Source organism: Rhea americana, unplaced genomic scaffold (genome assembly GCF_003343005.1).
Source record: "Rhea americana isolate MKP2758 unplaced genomic scaffold, rheAme1 scaffold_16, whole genome shotgun sequence".
NCBI lineage: Eukaryota > Metazoa > Chordata > Aves > Rheiformes > Rheidae > Rhea > Rhea americana.
Window position 1 is genome coordinate 4233356 of NW_028185705.1, and position 23375 is coordinate 4256730.

The 23375-nt window shown below is 43.5% G+C and overlaps 1 protein-coding gene across 3 annotated transcripts in view; it reads left to right on the forward strand.

Moving 5' to 3' along the window:
- Window positions 1–8875: 8875 nt before the first annotated feature.
- Window positions 8876–23375, forward strand: part of FOXP1 (forkhead box P1) — a 336874-nt gene continuing 322374 nt past the window's right edge. For 2 of the 3 annotated variants that reach the window (XM_085300062.1, XM_085300063.1), the window contains exons 1-2: window positions 8877–8894; window positions 21136–21263. The gene's annotated coding sequence lies outside the window, so the exon portion shown is untranslated. Of the gene's footprint in view, window positions 8895–21135; window positions 21264–23375 lie in introns of all 3 variants that reach the window. The other variant, XM_085300061.1, reaches the window with a different exon arrangement.

Sequence of the window (23375 nt, forward strand, 5' to 3'; positions counted from 1 at the left end):
ATTCGTGGGGTGGCTTTTTCTGATTAGGATTTTTTTTTAAAAAGTCAGTAGTCCATTAGACTAATCAGTGGAAAAAAAGTTTTCCCTAAGCTCAGCTCTACTTCTGCAGTAGTGCTGTGTTTCGCTGAAAGAACTCGCCTAGCTCTTTCCATTGTGCAACTTCACTGTTTCTTTAGAATCCTGCAAATTGGGGTGACTGCTTCCGGAAAATATTATTAATAGCAACTACTTGGTCTCATCTCTAGYGTGTTCACTCTCACAGTCTGTCTCCTTTAACTAGTTTCTAAAGCTCTATCATTAAATCTCTTTAAGAGGGGAAATTCTTGCCTTTGTGTATTGGTGGAGTGGATGAATGGTAGCCTTATCTGTTCCATCCGTGGCTGAATCGGGCTGTCAGAGAAACACAGAGCTAGAGTCAAAGGAACTTTTTTGAAGCGTCACCACCTCCTCTGGGTTAGCCATGGAGAGGCTTCTCCCATCTGTTCCCAAACCGGGACTGTCCTGTTTAGCAAGAATGAGAGTAGGGATTTTATCTGGCCTGGCCATTTCCTTTCTAATTTCCCATTTTCCTTTCCCCTGCAGCAATCCCATACTGCTTCCTTGTCACTAGCCATGGGTATTAGGTAGTGGCTCCTCTTTGAAATGATCCCACCAGCTGCTAAACAAGATGAGGGAAGCCRGAGTGTCATTGCTTGCTCTAGTGAGTAGGACTTTGCCCGTACAGGGCCCTTCTGCTGGAAGTCTAAGTTGGTCCTGGAAGTTGGACACCTTAGTTTGCAGGGATTGATGTGCTTCTTGGGAACAGTGAGCAAGGTTAAAACTTTGTTTATACTGATAATAAGAAAAACTTTGCTTTTTTTTTTTTCCTTTCTTTTCCCCCAGAAAAACTGATGTGCAGTTTACCTGGCAGCAGGTATCTTGTGTGTATTCACTAATACAGGGTGCATGTATATGACTATTTAGTACAGTTTCAATAAAGAGTGTGTATTGGGTAATGTGGCTTAAATAAGATTTTTTYCCCCCTCCTCTCTGCTCACTGCACAAGTAACTACAAGTTGGGAGTGAGTTGCCAAATCTTGATCAGGGTTATTTTGGTGATTATTTCATGTTTCCAATGTGCCAAGTTCCTGGCTGAGATGTTACAGGGTGGCAGAGTCTTTCAGAGTGTGGACTTAAAAGGCCAGAACTGGATGTCAGGGCAGCTTTGGGGAAGATTAATTGACTTAAGCATCCTTTCTGAGGAGAAAGGAGCCTAGGTGAAACCAAGCTGTAGGCTTCTGGATTTTGGAGAGCTCTGGCACTGGAGACTGGTTCAACTGGGAACGAGAATGTAGCCTGTGAGAGGTGTGCTGCCCTTAGCCTTATCCTTAGCAGCACAAAGCAAATGGTGGCAGTTAATAATTCAAGAAGAAAGCATGTGAATAATTTCAGCATGAAGTTTGGTAATAAAAAATTATCTGTGCCAGGATTCTTGCATGTTGGACGAACAAAAAAGACAATACAAATAAAAAAGCTAGCCCTGAGAATAATCTGCATGTCCAGATTCACGCACCTTACATGCCTGTGTGACAATTTGGTTATCTGATGACTCTTTTTAGTTGAAGTGTGACTGACTTTTCTGATTTGATTCACCTAATCAGAAGTGAGTCCAAGGGGCATTGAACCAGTTGGTAGATTTTGGCCTGGTTGACTGTGATACCTCTGGCTTTATACTTTTAAAATCATTTGAGTATGCCATATGTAAATACAAGGAAGGAAGTGGGGACTGAACAGTGCAGATCTGGAGACCTCTCACTTGCCTGTCCCTGCACAGTGTCTCACAATCTTGCCCTTCCCTGACTCAGCTGTTGCTAAGAATAAGTTTTCTTGCATCTCCCTGCCTTGTTTCTGGGCTGTTTATTTGCCGTGCCTTCCCTGTCTGCAAGGACCACTCTGAGTGTTGCTGCTAAGCATCACTTTGACTTGTGACCACTTTCACATCCCATCATGGCTTGTCTCTGTGAAGCAGAAGAAAACAAAGTTTATCCCTGCTTTCTCAGTTTTACCCCATTTTAACCACCTTCCCGTACTCCAAAGTCATCCATACGTCTTCTGGTGCATCAGTGCAGCTAGCTTAAATTGCTCCTGTCTCCCAGCAGCACTGTACTGCTTGTTTCCCAGTTATACCTGAGAAGGCAGTAAGGGGGACTAGGGGAGCTGTCACTGCAACTCCATAAAACCGTCCCCTCGTCCTCAGCTGCGTCTTGGCAGCGATGCTCACGGGCAGCCGCCGCCGCGGGGCCGATAGGCAGGTTGTGATTACGGCTCAGGATCTGGTAGGAACAGTACACTTCTGTTGCGCTCTCCTCGGCGGGAGACGCGTCTTGTTTTTATGCTGCGAGCTGCCTGGCGTGGGCTTGCATTTGCTGTGTGCTTTTATTGTGGGAGAGGACCGATACTCCCRGTCTGGGCCTGGGGAGACGGAGGTAGGGGCAGTTACACAGCTTGGCAGAAAGTCCCTGAAAGAGTGGAAAACTGAGCATGGACCTCTTAATGAAATCTGCAGCTGGYGTCTGAACTCCAGGGCTGTTTTTCCCCTCACAGTGGCAGCCTTAGTCGCTTGGTCTCCAGATGCTGCCACCGAATGAAAATTCTGCAACACTCAGCTGTGTGCAATACTGTGACCTGCCAGGGTGAGGGTCTGGAGGGCTCYGTGAACTTCGCAGCAGCGTTACTCAGTCGTAGGGGCACGACTGATTCAGGAATTGATTTCTGAGTTGAGATCTCACCTTCTTTTGTGTGGAGTTCACCCCTGTTTTCTTTTCGTGGTAGCGTTATTGCACCTTGCTGGTGGCAGGATGAGGTGGGAAGATGCCACGCAGCTTCTCCTCCTTCGTGCTCTCCTGTTCGATAATCCAAGGTGGTGAACGCTACTCTGCCAGATCTGAGTTKCACAGGTACAATGATGTTATCAGCTGGCTATCAAGCCATAAGCGCTAACGCAGAGGACTCCTGTTTTAACTCAGAATTTTCCAACAGTTGCAGGCTGAGGGCCTGAAGAGTTTCAATATTAAAGAAAAAAAAACAAAGGAAAAAAGCAGAGCTCTTCTGCCATACTAAGAATACTAAAAATGCATCTTTAAACTTTTTTTTTCTTCTCCTGATCTACTTTCTGTATGACTCACGAGGCAGACTCTAAAATGGCCTCCCAACATGCATGCATAATTTTGCACATCCAAGCGCCTGCATACGCAGTTCTCCGAAATATCTCGGCGGTGCGGGCTCCACCGCTGGGGCGGCGTGGGGAGGGGGGCGAAGGAGTTAGTTCCCAGAAGGGCCCTCGCTTCTGGTAGCGCCGCTTCCCCATGGTCCTCACCCGAGGTTCGGGTGCGCGGGGCTGAGCTGCTGCCGACCGCGGGAGCCTTCTCCTCGCTGCTGGTTTGCACCAGGCCAGTTAGCTTGAAGAGCGTGGCTTTCTTGTTCCTCTCCTCCTGTGAAAGGCATAGCCCATTAAARAAGACATATGTTTTCTGAATACGGGCTATTTTCCAGTAACTCACTGGACAGGGAGGGCTCGATCGAGCCAGACTTTGGAAAAAGTTACACGCGAAACTCTGGGAACGAGGTGGAGACCACCTTTCGAGCCGACGGCGCTGRTGTCTAGTCACGGGGCAGCGGGACGCGCGGCGCCTCTCCCGGCGCTAGCAAACGAACGCGCTGAGAGCGAGATCTGCCTACCTGGTTTGTCTTCCCGCGACGCCTGGCAGAGCGAGCCGCTCCTCAGGCGGGCGTCTCGTCTGCGCTTCTCATAGCTTTTTGTGAAATAATTAAGAGCCCTTAAATGAAAAGGCAGCACGCGCCTGTGATCGCAGGTGTCGGAGCGGGGTTTTCACCCCGTCGGGAGAGGATGTACTTAAGTGCGCGTCCTTATTTGAGAAGCCGTTCTCAGCTGAAGCAACGGATGCAAGTTAAAACCCAGAGTTTTACAGGTGGATTTTTTTTAATGGCTTACGATTAACCCCTAAAATTGGGGTTTATTAATGCGCTCGCTGCGATGACCTTTTCTGAGCGGTCCTGTGCCTGCGGTGGTACTCGGCGCGCGTTTCGGCTGCTTGCTGTTTGTCAGGTTAGGGTGAACGTACCAGGCATTATGGGAAGGTGTTGATGTGATGAAAGGCTGTCTCTGTTGTCTTCCAGAAGCCCCAAATCCCCCCCCCTTTTTTTTTTTTTACCCTTTCCGCAGGCAGAAGGAAGCGCACTTTTCATTCAGCATAGATGTTTCCCTTTCATCCCTGAAGCTAATTTTTTCTTTTTCCCTGCAGCAGTTTTGGTGAAATTATGTATCGCTTGTGATAATTCATTTTAAAAATTCCTGAGCTGTGTGGCGTACTTTCATGAAAATTCATTTAGATAAAATTAGATATTATTGTTTAATGAGGTGGCATTTCAATTTAGACCTTGCATCATGCATATACCCGGAGTTTTTTATGGAATAGTTAGGTTCATTTGAGTAATAAAGGCTGAATCATGGGGGCTTTAATTCTTAATCGCTGTGAGGATTGTTATCTGTGGGATGTGAGCTGTCTTAGTGGTATTCAATCAAGTGTCCACTTAGCCGTGACCAGAAGTAATTGCTCCCAAGTGGGTTGCACAATGACCTGTTAATGCTCGCCGCGACCCCGCGACCTCGTCTGCCCCATTGTTTCGGGTTTTATGGCGAGCGAGGCTGCATTTCGGTCGGGTCAAGTAGATATCTGAGGTCAAACATTTTCTGATTACTGCGCAGCAGACACTGTACGCCTGCCGGAGTCGTCGCCTGGCCCTCGTCGCCGCTTTCGAGGAGGACGCCGAGAGTTTGAAAATTGTCCTCCTGGCTGCATGTAAACAGTTTAATATTTTACCGAAAGAAGTTCATCTTGTAAATTAGGTATGAATAATACATTTGTAATTACTAAGCGTGCCTTTAAACACTTGTGTCTTAATTGGCTTGGGTACTTTTTTTAAATGTATTTGCATTTTGTCAGGGAAGTTAATTTTAATTTGCACAGATAGCGGGCAGGTTGCCTAGCCGGGGAGACGTGTTGTCCCGCTTCCCTTCGGCGCTTGGGCTTCGCCAGCGTTTCTGGGTGAGTTTGGTCGGGCAGYGCTTCATCGCTGCCCGTGGTGCTCAGTGTCCGCTGCACAGCTCTCCGGAGTGGATCTGACCTACTTGTTGACGACTTCGCGTCCAACGGATAGTTGTGATGTCCTGTGTTAATTTAATAACTGCGTTGAAATGCCGGTGAAATGGTGGTTGCGTTGTGTGGCAGAAACACAGTATTTTCTTAGCAGCGCGTCTGGCAAAACACCCCAGTTGTACAAACAAAGCCTTGGTATTGTTTGTAGCACTACTCCCTCTTCTCRTGTTGTGTTTACCCAGCTCACTAGCCAAAACACTTTTGCGCACTCTTCAGCCTTGTAGGTCATCTTTGTTCTAAAAAAACGCGTGTGCCCATCTCTCCGCATCACATCCGAGGGAAAATATTTTGATCTTCGTTCTTTGAGCGGGGCTGGTGGTGCGACACAAAGCAGTTGGATTACGATACAGTTTGGGGACAAACAAAGCTAGCGCTCGTGTGAGGGAAGCAGACTATAGTCAACTGAGTAAGCAGGAGATGAGTGCTAGAGGAAAAACTATATAGCATATGTGGGGGGAAAAAACAAAACAGCAACTCTTCCCATTGCCAGGATGTTTAAAAACAAACAAACAAAAAAGCATAGCAAAGCGAAACGCGACTCTTAATGAAGTGAACCTTTGTGGGTTGCGGGCTTTTTTGCTTTGTTTTTCTTTCCTTTTGCGCGCGCCATTGCCTTGGTCACGCAGGGACCTCCTCTTGCCAGCACGCCCCTGAGGAGGCGTGCGGCTGGTTCTCCTGGCGCGGTCACCGCTGGCGGGCGTCCGACGCCGAGGGAAAAGGTGTCCCTGGTGTTGCGACCCCCCGGATTGGGTGATGGAGAGGGCATGGGGTCTCTCTTGGCCGGTTCCTGCCCGAGTGTGTCGCTGCTCCGAGCAGGACCTCGGTAAGGCCACCTGTGGGTAGGCTGCAGAGAAAATGGAGAGCTTATTGATTTGCATCTTAGCCTCTTAAGACCACGTGAAAACTGTGGCCTCTTGTGCCAGGCTGCCTCTCAGGTCTTCTCTGCTTTAAGAGTTCAGGCAGTGCTAGATATCTAGAGAAGCTTTTCTCYGCAGATTTTGGTATTTAATCATCCCAACACAATTCCGTTTTTCTCTGTGGATTGCTGACAGGTTTTCATTGTAGACCCCAGGGCGGAGTAGTGTTTTCATTCCCCCTCTGAGCAGCTGTGGTCTGGAGGCACTCCTGACCTCAGACAGCCTCAGACTTTTTCTTGTTCCACCTCTACCWGCCCATCATGATGTTGCTCAGGAGGGAATGTCCTTGGACTTCCTCTTGCTCTCTGCAAAACGCAACCTTATATGACTGTGCAAGAGATTAAAGGATTCTCGTATCACCTTGCTGCAGATCTCATCGCATTGAGAAATCCACTCTGTAGAGGATCTAAAGAGATCCCACGTAGAACGGGACTGAAATTAGGAGTGTTACACTCCTCATGCTGAAGAGCAAAAAGTCTCATGAAATTGGGAGGCAGCACACCAGAAACGCAGGAGTTCTTAGCGCGTGTATRTTTTAGGGTTAATGGTAACGAAACAAGTGTCTCATCGTTCTCTCCTGCCAATTAGTCAGGATTGGGGCATTTCTCGTAAAGACCCCATGACTAAGTTGGGAARTCCAGAGGACTTCATGAACTTAATCTGGGGGTTTTCATTGCTTTTACTGTGATAGATTAAGTCCTCACCAGAACACGGTGTTCTCTTCAYTCTTGACCTCTCCCTAGTTTAACTAAGTGTGTATGGGGGGGGGGGCTTGAAGAAACTGAATATGCAGAGCCTCTAAAGTGATACGCATTGCTTCTTCCCGAGCACAGGTGCTCTCGTCCCTTGTCTGCTAAGGGTGTCTGTGCTAGGAAGGACATGCTTTTCTGTGGAAAGTTCTTGTTGCTAGTCCAGAATAAACTTTTTCTTAACTTTCATGAGGAATGTGACTGGATGCCACAGAAAGGAAAGATCATGTTTACCACAGATATTGCAACCTTGATTTTTTTTTTCTTTTTTAATTGAAATGTGGGGAAAACATCTAAGATCTTACAGAGAATTTTTGGAAAGCCTGAGTTTCCCACACATCTGGGTCTGCGTAATGCCTTTGTAGGTGGTGTATTGTTTGTGTCAATCATCAGTCAGGTGCTAACRCTAATAAAGCCATGTTCAGCTCTACACCATGAACCTGACTCTTAATGTATTGATTTTTGCAAACACRTTTATACAAGTTGGCAGAGCTATAGGCTTGTATCTGCAATTTTCAGCCACCTATGGAGTTTCCTTTTGTACCTCGAGAGAAGGCAGAATAGCAGAGTTTTTCTTCAGAATTCTGCAGCAACTTCAGGCTTTGCTGAGAAGAGTCTTTGCTCAGCCTTGATATCAATTTAGCCATTTCATCTTTTCCCCAGCAAACTGAAGAGCAGCACAGATTGGCTGTTTTAATTAATTTTGTGCAGGAAGCAAGAGCTTAGTGTTTCAAAATCTGTTTTTTGCTGTAGTTAAAGAGTGCTCGTTGTACCCACTAGGCTTGCAGTAAGTATCCTTCCAAGGAGCACACAGCACTTTTCGTGGGATTTTTGTAGGTTAGGGTTTTATGATGAAATTTTAAGAGATCAGTGTACAGTCTTCAATGATGCACGTTTTGGCACACACTCCTTTAGGCAGCTATTGATCCAGGCTAACAGAAGGATGACGTGGAAGAAGGCTGTAGTTGGGGTGCTTGGAGCTCATGGCCTTTTGAGCTCTTCCTGTTACGACTGGTTACAGCTTGCTATTTTTCTGAATCCACAACTATGAGTAAATCATAAGAAAGTGAAACTCCCATGTCAGCCTAGTGATGTCAGTGTGTGCTAATRGTAACTGTGCGTTCTCAAGGTTGTGTCCCTTCTGTAATTAGTTTTCTGAAAAGAGTGTTTTTTTTTTTTTAAAGAAAGTATTATGTGTGTATTACTGTGGTTCTAGAATGCCTTGCAGAGCTGTCCCTGCAAAGTAGTGAGTAGTCCTAAAAGTTGTTAAAATTTTAAGTGAGAGCTAAGGGTGCTCAGTGATTCTCAGAAGAGCTCAGCACCTTCCTGGATAGAGCAATTTATAAAAGAAAATACACAACAAAAAAACATGAGATGTAGATATGCAAATTATGACCTTTAAATGCATTTTATATTTGGATTGAAGTTGCTAACGCATTCTTTCCAAGCTATGTTTTCCAGTGCGATTCTGTTTCGGGTGCCTTTGTATTGGTGAAGCCGCGTAGTGCCTTTCCAGCAAGGGGAAAGCAGGGCACGATGTTTCGGAAAAGCAGCCACCGTACTCAAAGATGGGCAGCATATGTCTTAGTGAGGAGTCTAAACAGGTGGATTTTAATTTCTCTAGAGGGTCTGGCTGTGTTAACTAGATGACAGATTCCTCATTAACTAGATGGATTGAAATTTGTATCATGGCTGATGCCTATCGTCACTAATACTTCTAACAGCTCATTCTACTAGAGCTACTGGACTTATCTTGGGTGGAGGAGAGGAGTTGGCTTCTGCAAAGGATATTTGCAGAAAGTCACATTTCCACCATATGTTAGAAGGAGTCTCTTTGGATGCAGGTTTTGGATGAAGTCCTCGGTGTTGCTGTAATCTCGTTTGTCCTTTTTCTACCACTAGTTCTGAATCATACCAACTACTTGGACTCTTCCGCCTGTTTTCCGAAGGACAGTGGGAAGATTTCTGCTGGCTCAGCTGCCTTTCACCTGTTATTCCATCTCAATGAAGAAGTAAGATGTGGGGAACTGAAGGAGAAATTTTGTGTGTCTTAGGATTGAAAAGGACTGCAAAAAAACAAACAAACAAACAAAAAAAAAAAACTGAAAATTCTGCCTGATTTTCAGAAAGAAGGAAGATAACATAAACCTCAGTCAATCTGGATTTAGATCTGATTTGTGACAAATCGTTATGTAGGAAGGGAAATATCCCTTTAATTTTTAATTGCCTTGCAGTGAAGTTTTATTAGGCAATAATCTGGTTCCTGAGTGGATGAAAGATTGAGTTGAGGGCCAAGCAATTTTTTCCCCTGCAATGCTGTTGGGAAAGAGAAAAGAGGGGTCATGGTGAGATTATTGCCTTATAAAGCTCAAAACCAGCCCCCTCCCTTGTGCCACAAGGATAAAAAATACATCCAAATGGATATTTACAACGTAAATATGTTCAGGACGTGGGCAGTGAGAGAAGTGTGGGAATAGCAGTGAAGGTGCATGGGAGTAGGGATGCGAAGGGGGTGGTGTGAAGAGAGCCAGGAGAGTGTGATGCACATTTTACAGATAACTTCTCTTCGTGTACCTACTTCCCTAGTCTGGGTGCGGACTTTGCTTCTCTTTCCAATGTATCCTTGAGTTTTATATTTAGTGCAAAGTGGTTCTCTTACCCGTCTCTGAGAACATCATCCATTCGCCGTTTCCAGAACGGTTTGTTATTGGGGAACATCAGCTGATAATAAGATGGGATTAGTCAAGCAGATTAGTTTGTAGTTTGTTTGGTGGTGGTGAGTTTGATATTTTTAGAGTATTTTTCAGACATTCAACGCAATAGACATTTCACTGGCAGTTAATAAAATAGCATAGAACACTCCTTGATAATAYAATCCTTATGCCAGTCCACTTGCTGAATCCATGAGTCCCTCAGGCAGTAGCAGACAACTATGTTTTGCATCGTTGCTTGTTTTCCTGTTGTCTCAGATGACTAGACAGCATTTCTTTTGATTTTAAGGTGTTCTGTTATTGCAATATCTGGAATGCTGTGTGTTCATATGAAATTATAACTTGCAGATGTATAGATGAAAAAAAATGTGACTTGCTTTGTATTTTAAGAAGCTGTGAACATCAACGACAAGGGGGAAGTTAGCGGTGTAGAGCACCTTTGGCAGCAGGTCATTTTGGCTTCCACTGCATAGCAGAAATGATTTTTTTTTTCTTTAAACATCTGTTTGCCTGATTGTTTTCCCTGTGTATGTTGTGTTTTTCCTCCCCCCCCACACACCTTTTTTTTCTCCCCCTGTGGCTCTTTTAATTTGTAGTGAATGTGTAGTTAATGTAAGAAAGATGTTAGCTTCTGTCTAGCTTTTCAGCAAGCATTCTAGTAATTACTAGAGTATCTTTGAATGCTACAGCTGCTATTACTAAGTTAAGGAATCGCATTTTCCAAGCATTTATTACTGAATTCACATGGGTAAAACTTGGCACTCAGTTTGCCGGCCCACATACTTTGTTTTGCCTTGATTCTGTGTGTTAGCGTATCGGCTTTGTGTTTGATGAAGATGATAAAAGAGACTTCTCACTGTTTTAGGTGAGCTTGTAGTAGTAGTGTTTTGTAAAATTGTTTTAATTTCAAAAGTAATTGGTTTGAGCTTTGAAAGTATTTGTAGGTACTGCTAGGGGCTGGTGCAATTATTTTTTCCCCTCTTTTTCTCTGTGCTCCTTTACACATTGCTGTGAAGAGATCTCTATTTTATGATGTTAGTATTACTTCTCGCTACCTCTCTGAAGAGTTTCTTCTCAGAATGTGTTTTGATCCTTTCCCTGCTGATGGGAGGAAATTCCCTTTGTGCCAAGTGATGCTGGCTAAAGCTGAATGTTTCCTCTTGCCCTCAGCAACATTAAGTTGGGTTTTGCAAATGCTCCTGGAGAGAAATGTGCCCAGTTCCTGCTGATTTTTAGAAAAGAAAAAAAAAATCCTAATCCCAACTTCACCTTGTCTTTTCCTCTCAGCTCTGTGCTGCACTGAGTGACTGTCTCTCCTTCTCCCTCTTTTATTTTTTTTTCCTCTGAACTGTGTAGTCTGGTCCAGAGGAAATGTGATTTTTGCATTGCCCTGCCTAGAGAGGTATTTGTTACATTCAAAACTGTTGCATGACATGCACAAGCTGAAAAGCAATGAGCAGAAAGAGAGATTGGCAGATGGACATCCAAATATACTTAGATGATGATGATGATGATGATTGCAGAGCTTTCCGTCTGAGGAAGTAAGGTGCGCTGTGTGGTTTGTTTCTATGGACAGAGATGCCAACTGTAGGGCAGAGGAGTTGAACAATAAAAACCAAATTGATCATCTAGCAGAGCTGAATACTTAATTATATTATTTAGTAACAAGAAGCCTCGAAAAAAATCTGAAAATACCACCATTCTTAATTAACTACCAGTATTAATTTATGTCATTATTATTGACAAAAGTTTTACTCACATTTTAATATTTAAACTGCTTAACTATTCTTTACAGTAAATGCCCCTGTAATAGGACATGTAAAATGGTATTGAACACACAATTATGCTCTAATTAGGTGTGTATTCAGGAGGAGAAACATCCAAACTTGGAAGGTACATGCTGGATTTTTGTCTTGTACTTGGGTTTTTATTTGCATTTTGTAAGTAGGAAGCTGATATTCATAGGCTCTGAAGCACGGTATCAAGGCTTGGCACTTAATGCACTTTGCAAAGCACTTGCGATGGTCTGGGAAGTCGTCTGGGGCACTGTGGGAGGGGATGAGATGSGAGGTGCTTGGCAGGGGGCAAGGGGAAGTCACCTGGGATGTGGTGGGACGCGGTGGCCTGGTGGGCAGAGCCGGCTCCTCGGAGCAGCGTAGTCACGCGTGCTCACCGTCCTGGGCACCGGCAGGTGAGCAATCCGCGCAGGAGTGTGTGCTTTGGCCTGCTGGGCCCTCCTCAGTAATGTAAGAATCAGTTTGATTTAAGGAATCCGAAACTCTGGAATTCAGTAAAATTTACAGAACTTCATGCATCTGCTGCTGTCAGTGCTCCCCCAGTCTGCCTTACTCACCTAGGCTTGCAYGGGGCAGGTCAAGCTGTGTGCATGGGGGAGTAAATATAAATAAATAAATATATATATATTTACACACACGTGTGTGTGTGTGTGTGTGAATGTATGTGTGTATATATATGTGTGTGTGTATATATATATTATTAACAATGCAACTTGTAGACTTGTAATCAGAGGGTCTTATCAGCAACTTTTCAAAACTTGACGTTGTGCGTGGAATGTGCCAGTGACGGAAATTTAGCACTCAGTAAATGCTGTTGCAGTYGAATTCCACACACATGAATTATGACAAGTGAGGCTGACTGTTCTGTGGTTTGTTGTGTCTGGTTTGGTTCCTACTTTTAAAGTTGCAGTTGCATTTGGTCATTTGAAGCTTATTTTCATAGTCTGGCCAAACCAGCAGGATCCCCGTGCACTGCAGGGGAACATAAAACATCAGCCTTTAAGCTGAAGTGCTCAATAGATAAGAATTTTAAGACTCTYGCATCATGCACCATGTCTTATGGGCTTATTTAGTATACTCCATTTGATTTAATTTAGATATTGAATAAGGAGAAACACTTTAAGAGCCAGAAAAACTACTGTGTATTGTGTCGCCCCTTCTTTCCCCATTTCCTTAAAGACAAGATGGCTGGAAGGCCTGACTAAGCCCTGTGATTACATTTACTTAATTGTAGGAAGTGACGGGGTGTTTTCAAACTGCTTAAAAAATGATGTTATGCTTTGTCTGTACTGTTAGTGTTTTGAAAAGCAAACAAAAATTCACTGGGCTTTTGTTTTATATCTGCTTTTTCATGACTAAATGTAAAGAATAACTTTTCAGCCTTTGCAAATACTAGGAAATCTCCAAAATTAGTAGATTATTTAGTAGGATTSCTTGCAGAGAGCACTTAAGCAATCTGGCTTTGCCAGTGGTCATCCCCTCTCTTCCTTCCCCCCTTCCCCTCCGTTTTCCCCACTGTATTGCAAATAAAAACTACAACCAAGTTGCTAAAGCTTGCCTGCTGATAGGTGGGCATTGATCTTGTTAAAAGGCTTGCTTTACTGCTCGTTTGCATTGGCAGGATTGAAAATCGCTGGGGAGAAGGAGGTGCTGTTTGGAGGGCTTTCCCAGGAGATGAGGAAGCCGTGGGGACGCGGCTCGCTCGTGCGTTGCGCAGGAGAGCGCGCCGCCGGGGAGGTTCGCTTTCGGTGGCTGCGCCGTTGTCGCCCGTCCTGACGCGGCCGTGGCAAAGTGGCTCCGCTCTGTGCGCGGTGTCGATGAAAAGGATAAGCGGGAGAGAGCCTGCCACAAAAGATCCTGCTGTAAGGGCGAATAGGGAGCTGGCGGGATAAGTGAAATATTTCTCRGTCGTAAAGCAGCGTGTTTGTAAGTTTTCAAATGTCGTCCTGATTGCTTGCAAAGATTCCTTGGCTGTTGCAATTCATTTCTGTAGCGCTGAGCAGCTTTGCGCACCTTTTGCTCAGTGCCACCCAAGCAGCGCTGCAGAAAGTGCATTTGAATTATAATAAATTTGTATGCCTAGATAACCTTTCATTTGAGCATATTAATTATTACTTGAGTTTTGCACCACCCTGCRTTAATTTTAACAGCTAGGCATTCTCCCTCCTAGTGAGAGCAAAGCAGATACTCAGAATGGGTGAAAGTCATCCCAGAAGTATGCTTAAAAAAGGAAAAAAGCAAAACTGGCCTCCCCAAAGCTGTGGTAGAAGCATTTGCTAATACTGGGTTCTAGGAAGTTTGACTGAAAGCCATATGGCAATGTGGGGAATATTATCTATCCATTGCTCCAAAAGTTGGTCTCTGAATCAGCCTATTGACTTCAGCAGCWCTTAATCATGTGCTTTACTTCTTCTTTGAAAAGGGTTGCATTCCTGAATCATGTCCTCTGATTTTAACCACTAGACAGCACTTTGTTCCTTGGTAACAGACAAGTCCAGTCGTATTTATGTGACTAACTTTGCAAGTTTAGACTGCGCAACTAGCAAAGTACACTAGTGAATRTTCTTTTTTGCTGTCAAAATCCAAACATTCACTGCTCTCCTTGAATTTTAGGCTGAAACTGAGTGTCTTTGTGTGATGCAGCTGGTGGAACATGGCAGGATACCGTGTGGCTTGGTATGTTCATCTGTAGGGCGTTGTGGGTGCTGCCCGCTACGTATGGTGCAAATACCCACGTGTGAAGTTAGCGATCTTCAAAGTACTGCGTTGGATTCTGCTTTCAGAAACCCTGGGTGTCGGTGGTGATCGAGTCCATATATTAAAACAAGAGCCAGTTGTGCGTGCCCAAATTTGGATTGTATCTGGAGGTGGTGACGTACCTCCCAGATGCTCATGCTCGGTTCTGCTGTCTCAGGGATGGCTTTGACTCACTGTTTGGTTTGGGCTGTWCTGTCACACAGCTGGCTAAAAAGTAAAAGGAGGGGAGGGGAAAAAGGCAAGATTTGCAGCTTGTGTAAACTCGCAATTAATCTGTGACTGCTGAGGATTTAATATCTGCAGCTTGGAGATCTGAACAGAGGTTGGGCAGTGTTGGCCACGTCTGAGCAAGTGAGCTTCAGGGAGGAAATGGAGAAGGTAGGGCGGAGAGCTGATTGGATGCGCGTGCTGGACTAAAAAGCACCAGCATTGCCAGCTGGGGGGGTGTGAAGGAAAACTGCAGTGTTTCTAGCCGCTCCGCAATATCCTGGAGTGTCGTTTGGATCAGAGTGGCCTGAGTTTGGGTTCCTTGTGCAAGCAACAGGCAGGAACACGGTCCTTGATGTAAAGGTTCAAGCTGAGATTCCCAGAGGCATTTAAATATTGTAAAATGTTTAAACATTAAAAATCCCAATGATTTCGGTAGGAGTGATTGGTTGAAGTGTGCTTTGAGAGTCTGGGCCCTGCTGTCCGAAATGTCATTGCAGGCAACCAGCTGGCACTATATTTTTGCTCTTTCCTCGCCAAGTAAAAAGCAGAACATAAACTCTGTCAAAAGTTTGTATGAACTGGTGTTTTTCCCCCCCCCCCCTTCCTTATGTTTTTCTTTGCAGCAGTCGATATGAAAGTGGACATGGTTGGGTACTTGTTTGCTCAGTGCCTGAGGCACATCTCATGCCACTGCCACTTTTTTGGGATGTGCTGACTTGTATCCATTACATCTGCAAGTTGATCCCCCCCCCCATACCCTTTTTTCCCCTCGAGATGTAAAGTTTACTAACTTGAATGACAATTACTACTACTGTGCACAAGAAAATGAAGGAGGGCTGCTAAGCCACTAGATAGCTACATAAAACCCAGTGGGCAGGTGCCCTGCCCTAGTGTTATCCCATACCGAGGGGTGCTGGGTGCCACTGGCGGGGTAGGGAGAGGGGGGCATGGTGCCTTCRGAGCCGTCCGGGTTGGCATCTCCACCCGCTGCCTGGCTTTCCAGAATGGAGAGGACGTGATTCTTGGTTTGTTTTTTTTTTGTTTGTTTTTGTTTTTCCTGCTGGGAGAAAGAGGCTGTTCCCAGGAATTTTTTGCTGAAGTTTGTCACTTGTTAAAGAGAGAACTCTGGGCAACTCCTGTGCTGCTACCTGATTTGGCACGCAGAGGGGAAAAAATACCGTCCCACCCTGTTCCTGGGGAGAGGGTGCACATGCTTTGCTTTAACGCGTCAGCATCGTTCTATTTCATCAGGAATTTTTGTCTCACCTTTATGTGTTTATATGGCTAAAGCACTTTTTGCTTCCCAACTTTAAACATCTGGATTTCAGTTTCAGTTATTAAAAAAGAAAAAAAAAATCCAATCAGAAATCTGCACGAAACATCAATATCTTCACGTTTGCCCAAAAGCCCACGACTTTTTGGCTTTAATTTTCTATTTGATATAAATGCTAGAGGTTCTAAGCTGTCGCGCATTCAGTAGCTGCTGTTTTCTGCTTCATCTTAGARTCCTGAGCAGTTTTTTGATTATTTTTTCCTGTTAGGCACTTTTCTAATTGGGGGTAATACCAAAATGATTAATCAAATTAAGCATGAGAGCAAAGTGGCTGTGTATAGCTGCTGTCTTAGTACAGCTAGGTTGTCTTGCTCTAGCTGAAGTTGCTTAATGGGCCTCTTAGGCTTTTTAATAAGGTACTGTGTAGATCCCATTGACTTCAGTTGTTGATTGGGATGCCTGACAGCCGGGAAATTAAGCCCCTTCTTTGTGACCGAGTTGAAGGCCAGATTTTCAAGGATTTTCAAATGCTTAGCACCCATAATTGGTGTTAGAGCTTTTTTTGGAAAAAGTTCAATTCTCATTTGGACATCTAAATAAGGGTGAGAGATTATGATACTTGTAGCGACTGGTGTTACTGGGATATGATTAATTTTTTTAAAGAAGCTGGCACCTAAAGCGATAGTTATTTTAGTGTCAAAATAAGAGCTTTGGTCTTCTAAATGTCTACTTTGTTTGCAAATGCTGAACATTTCTGCAAATCCTRATCTTAGAACAGAAACTTTCCTCTCTTGCTTCTGCCTCATTTTTACTTATTTTTTGTAGTGTTTGGGAAGGGGAGAGGGGAGGAGGAAAAGAAGTTGAGTAAATTAGACAATTGCTGGAAAAAAAGGGGGGGGGAACCTGCAAAATCAAATGTTCTACTTGCGTAATCTGTTTAACACAAGATAGCCACGCAGCCTTACGGGACGCGGGAATAAAAGGAACATCTGTGCAGGCCACATGGCAGCTTCTGAGGAGCCCCCGTCACCGGGAGCTGTGTCCTATTTGCAACGAAACGCTCGAACCGTGAACGAGGGTTGAGGCAGATCCCAGCTGAAGCACCCTGTAAGCTGCCTTAGTGATCTTGGAAAGCTGCTTTGGGCGTGTGTTTCTACTGGCAATATATTAAAAAAAATATGTATTATTTGTTTATTGTGAAGACATACGTCTGTGGTGAAGGATGTTAGGAAATTGCTGAGCATCTCAAGCTGCAATCAAACACAGGTGTTGCAGGTAGAAATAAGGATGAGGGGAATAGTCCCACAGGGGATTTTGTTGTGGTTGTTGTTTTTGTTTTGTTTTCTTTTCCTTGAAYGTTCCACAGAGTGGTAACCTGTGTCTGGCAAATGAGCTGCTGAGAAATGAAGACTTTTTTTAGGCTAATCTTTTTCTTTCTATYTTGCTGCCCATGGTGGTGTTTGGTAAACAGCTCGATCACTAGGCAGTGGCCCTGGGGAGCCTGCAGCTGCTCCACCCCGTCCCCCCAGACACCTGCAGAAATTGGGCATTGCTGAAGGGGAAGATAAACAAGAAAGCAGTGGATTTTGTTTCCACTTGCAACCTGTTAGAATGCACTACTCTGTGTACAAATGCATCTACTTCGTGGCTTTGCTTTCTCTCGGCAGCCTGTATTGTTTCTAGCAGATTCGTGTATCGACAGCTAGCTGGTCTATATGAAGAAGGCACATATTTGTTAATATGCAAACAGGAAAGAATGGTGGTTTCATCTTTATTTCAGTGTACCCAGAGTGGCAATAATGCTTTTTAAATCCCTSTGAAAACAGATTGTATATGGCAAAATTAATGTCTCAACTCTCCCAGTATTTTCACTAAAATATTTGATTTTTTTGCATTTATTATGCTGCCTGTTTAAAATAGCGAAAGGTATCAGTCATGCATTCAAAGCTTAATTGGTGGAGCACAGATTTAGTCTAATTTAAAACAGTCACTTAAAAACAGTTTTGTATATATGTATACATGGGCACAACTTTTCGTACAGTTGTCTGTTTTGGAGCGGTCTTTTAGGCACCAATGCGCAAGTTAAATCTGTTTTCTGTTCCACATGACTTCAAGAAGTTAATGGTTAAAGTAGTATGTTGTAGTTTCAGTGCAGTTAATAAACATCCTAATGTGAAAGTGTGAAAGTTGATTAAGTTCTACCCTTGCTCAGATTTTGAAATTTGCCATGTCAGGTGTAATCCTAAGGTGTATTGGTCTGTGTGTCTGTATATGTAAATTGGCTAATGCTATTTTATTGTTGGCCAGCAAAAAAAAAAAAAAAAAAAAAAAAGTCGATGTGTCCCCCAGCAAGAAAACAGCAGCAGTCTGCTGGTCTTGGTCCCGGTTCGGCAGGGTGGGTCAATCTGACCTCCCACTGGTGATCTGGAGACCTCCATAGCGGCCCCGCAGATGCTTGGAGCTGCGTGCCTCTGCCTTTGAGATTCCGACAGTGAAACAGTAAAGCTTGTCTTTTTAATCTGTTCAATATTGAGATGATTAATTTTTGTTGGAGGCAGATTAATAGGTTTCCTATTCTGATTAATACAGTGATAATAAAAACTTTGTGATTGCTGGAATTAATGAAGCCCAGATTCATGTTTCAAGGTTTGATTGACTGTACTTCAGCTGTACTAGAGCTACTGCCTCTCAACACCTCTTATTTAGCCTTCAGGGAATCTACATGGGAGTAGAGAAGGAAAAAAATGCACTGGCGGTCACAGCAAAGACTCGATGGGGGAGGAGGTTTTGGTTATGGAGTAGTAAGAGTTTGCCTCATGTGGTAGCTTTATGAGTTTCTTGTTCTTTAACCCGGCAGGCTATTTTTATGAAAGTTGTAGGAGAGGAGTGTCCAACTCAAATGTGTGGGTGCATCATTAAGAGCATCAATTTGTCAATGCCRGATCGAACTTGAGTGTGTGGGTAGATCATTAAAGGCTTCGGTTTATCAGAACCAATTTATTAACTGTTCTCCTCCCTCCTTTGCCCTTCCCCTCAGCCACATGCTTCGTTTCTCCAGGCTCTCCAGCCTTCAGCTGCCTCTTGTAGCCCCTGGCTACCCAATGAGCTGTGGTCCTCCCCGGGGACTGTCTGGGGCCAGCATGTGCCATTGGACCCAGCCAACTGGCCTTTGGTTTCAGTTGAACAAACTGCTTTGGAGGCCTCAATTGGTGGAAGCTTTATTAGACTTTACGGTGTAGGAATTGCTGTCTTTGGGGGCTCTGTCCTCCCATTAATCCCAGTGGATCCAAAAGATGCAGGCGGGGCCGAGCAGGGATGCATGCACAGACTGCGTKTGGTGAGCACCTAAGCCTTATTCCTTTGGGAAACCTGGCTAAAGAAGTATTTTAGTGGAGTATTTTGGGAAGGCCATTTTTTGATAGCCTTTGAAAATTTGTTTCTCCAGGTGTGCCCTCTAACTTGAGGCCAGGTTGGGATGTGATGTCAGTGACCCTTGACACTGTTTTTTGTGCATTGTGTGGACACTGTCCCAGCTTTCAGGTCTGCTTGTTGGCCCAAAGATGCCAGGACACCCCCTGATGCTAAAGAGAAATATGAAGTAGAGGAATGGTCTGGAGGAGAAGACAGTGCTTTCATGAGACATAACCCTCATCTGCAGGCTGAATATACTATTTAGGCAAGTCATTTTGCCTCAGAAGTCTTGAGTAAGAGCATGAGCTCTTTTGAGCAGGCCTTACCCTAACTGAGCCCCGTTTCATCGTCTTTTAAATGAGGCCAGTGGTACTCTCCTACTCTGTGGAAATGTTGTGGATAAGAACTGCTAGGCAGTGGAATGCTGTGGGGCAGAAGGTCGACCAGAGAAGTCCTGCCCCAACACGTATAGATGCTCAGCTGCGTGCCTGCCTATCTGTCATCAAGCCCAGTAATAAACCTCCTTCTGTCTGTGTGTGTGTCAAACTACTCAGTGCTCTGCTCCTCAGGAGTAAAGTAAAGCTGATGCAAGATGCAGGTTGCTTTTGGTCCACGGGTATTTCTGAGTCTCCGAGAGAGAAGTCAYGTTTAGCATAAATGGTGTTTAAAAACCCTTCTGGATCTATTTTTATTCTGTAGCAGTCTCGTAATAGGGTACCATAATCCCTGTCTTTAGGTTTCCTAACACTTGTGATCTTCCTTGTGCCGTTGTATTGCATTTAGCAAAGAATGGGAGAAGCCCTGAGGCCGGAGAAGTACCTTTTTCTTTTTTTTCTTACGAAATTTCATGCAGTTGTTGAGACAAACTTCCAGATGTTCCTCAGGAAAGCTGCAGCGGTCTGCCAAAATAATTAACACCCCCAGCATTCAAGGGTCAAGTGTTTGCCACTGCCCGAGCTGCGAACGGATRTGGGGAGGCTGGGGGCAGCCACCAGGCTGGGGCAGTGTGGAGGGAGAGACCTGGGAAACGAGAAGGATGAACCCATCCCGCCTGACTGTTGCCTTTATTGTGTTTTTCTACCCCAGTCCCTCAGGACACTTCTGTCTGGTGGAAGTGGTTTTTTTTTTTCGTTTTTTTTGTTTGTTTGTTTTTTTTTCCCTCCTCTCGAGATCATTGCTCCCAGTCCCTTGTTGTGTAGCCGCGCAGAAGCTAGGTGCTCTCCTGGGTATTGGTGCATCCATTAAGCCTGTGARTGTCCTTCACCAATTCAGGAAGGCACTGAAGTTGCTGTTCAAGTCTCATGGGAGTTAGTGAAGGCAAGTTTGTATACCGCAGCTCCAGGAACACCTCTGCTCGTATTTAGGAACATTAATATTTACCTAGTATGGATACTTTGTCAGTGAAGAAAATACACATCTCTTGAGTTCATTTATTAGTAAAATGGTTGTTTAATTTGTACAGTAGACAGCACCCTCTGAGCTGAGTTTAAACTCAATCAGTATTAATAATATCTGGGGAAAAAACCSTACCAGTTAGTATTTCTAAACTGATTTTTGCAAATTTTGCCTTTTCACCCTAAACATCAAATAGTTGTTATATGTATTTTTCCTTATCTCAAAGGAAAGATTATTGCTACCAAGAGATGCTACATTTTGTTAAGGTTTTATCAGGATAAAATGATTGAAGAGGGTAAATATTTCAGGAATTCAAGGATCTTGTTGTATATTTGTAATGTAAAGTAAGTTGGAGTGTCTGAATTTTCTGAAATAATGTGATGTTTTCTAATGTTTTCTAGTAGAATATGGATTTTCATGTTAACGTCTTTTGGTATTTAGAACAAAAATAAACTCACCTATTGGAAGAGCAAGTTGCAAATTTGATATAACAGCACCTTTAAAAATCTTTATGTTGTAATTTTAAATTTTATTTAAAGCAAAGTAAAGTCTTCTGTATGATAATGTTTGATATGTAGCAATATTCTTATAAAGCTCCCCCCAACTCATTTATACCTATCTTTTATTTTCAGAGCAAAATGGTAGGCTTTGATATGATTCTAACTAAGTGAAATTTTTTAAAAATGTTTTTGTCTTTCAGTCTCCTGAGGACGTTTTTTCTGAGCRATTCCAGTTTCCAGACAAATTTGCCATGATAAGGGTTTTGATCCTTTCCTGTGCTTGCCTTGAACCATGAGTGGATATATGTGATGTCTGCAAGTAAAACTGGTGAGTTGTCAAATCCAAGTTTGCTTGCTCCTTTTTTTTTTTTTTTGAAATCTCTCTCTTTCTTTCACCCCCTTTTCCCCCTCTTTCATCTTTTTTGTTTGTTTTGGATTTTTTTTTGTACATGTTTAATAGCAAGTCACCATTATTCTTCACCAACAAAATGATCTTCATTGTTACCAACTATCAGCAATATCAAATATATCAATACAGGAAAAAAGAAAACACTCCCTTCCTTCTTTTCTTTTTCTGGTCCCCTCAAATCTTGTATAAAATGGGAGTGATGAAGTTTCTGATGGTGAAACTGGAGCTCAGTGATGCAGGCAATGCTCCCACCCAGGGCTGAAGCCCTGTGCACAGGCAGGGTCTGATCATGCTTATGTGGGCAATTCGTGTAATGATTAAATATGAATATGAAGGGACCTCTTCTCCATCATGTGCTGGTGGAGAAGAGGTCCCTTCATATTCRTACATGTGCTCTCAAAGGAGCCATTGCCAACAAATAACGAGCCATGCTGTTTGCTGCACGTCTATCCCAGTGACAAAATGGTGTCACTGGTACACAGGAGAGCTGTCTCTTCATGTCCTCGTGCCTGTTCAACGTGGCAGTTGCGCGGGGAAGGCTGGTGTTGTTGGAAGAACAATCAGAGAAACTCTTCCATATCTGTGTTTCTCTTTCATTGTCTTTTTACAGGAAAATTGGAATTAGAAGTTCTGTTAGAGGTCTTTAGAAACTAGGAAATACAACTAATTAAATTGCATGGGAAATGGTAGAACAAATTATTTTTTAAAAATAAATTCARGTTTGTGTTACATATTTGATATCCCTCTGTGTATTAGAAAGTGTATTTAAATTCAAAGATTATAAAAACAGAGAAATTCACACATCAGTGAATTGTGATTTTTTTTTAATTTCCCTTTTTTTTACCCCTTTTTTTTTCCAGAGGCAGCATAATTACCATGTCATTTAGCAAAGATTATAATAGCTGTTCAATTTTTACCGACTGGTGTAGTAAACAGTTGAATAAACCCATATGGCAACTCCAAGTGTGCATGCAAGAGAGATCCTTACWGTTTCCTTTGTGTCTGAATTATCAACCTTGCTTGTATGACTGAGATCCCCAAACAGGGAGCAATTCCAGACTCTTCCAGCAAGGCAAACATTTCTCATGACTCTGTAGCATATGAATCAGTTGACTTTAATTGTGGTGGTCAGCTTAATTCCTCCTTTGTTCTCATGAAGTATGCATAGAAAACATAGGATTATATGTGTGGCACCTGCCTTTATTGAAAGCAATCTAAGTGTTTACTTACCACTTCTTTAATAACTATAGATAATATCCGGTGTCCAGGTCTAACTGTTGAAGTGTCTGCTGAAGATGTAGTCCTCACTGAGTGTAGCATAGGCTAAGTGCAACAACTTGATAACAACTGCTAAGCCGTTGGCACTGCAAGTAGTGGGGCTTTGTTTCTGGTCTTGGCGGCAGCACATGGAGGACCTGGCAGGCTTTGAAGCTGCCCGTTGACATAACAGCTTGAGTTATGAAGGTATGGGAGATGTTGCTGACTGGCATCCTATGCAAAGATGAATTTTTCTTTGCATATCTGCCCTCTGGATTGCCTTTCAGTATTGGAAAAGTAAAGCAACAAGAAGAAAGATTGTTAACTCCCTCTAAATGCTAGCTTGAATAGAGGAAAGGATTCATGTTATTTCCTCATAAAGCTTGCTWGCTTCTAGTAATCTTAAAATTTTCMTGTCACATAGTATCTTTAAAATTTCTTCTGAATGCCTTAGACTCTCTAGGTGCTTTAAAAAATTGCAAAATAAGAATATGAAATGGACAAGCACAGAGCAGTCTGGCTGGAAAGGAGCAGTTGGCCAAATCTGGTGCTTACTGTCATCTTAACCGTGGTGTATTATCAGTGCTCTGCCATAATTTATCAAAAGATGGTAAGTTGCTTGGTGACGTACAGACTGCAGAAGGGTCGTGTTGAGCTAATTCAGTTTTTGTTCTGCTTTTTCTTGAGAGTTCAGCTTAAAGGAGTGATCCTTTCTCCAGTTGCCCTAAGAGCCACTTCTCATCATTCTCTCTCTCATTCCCCACTTGCGTGTCC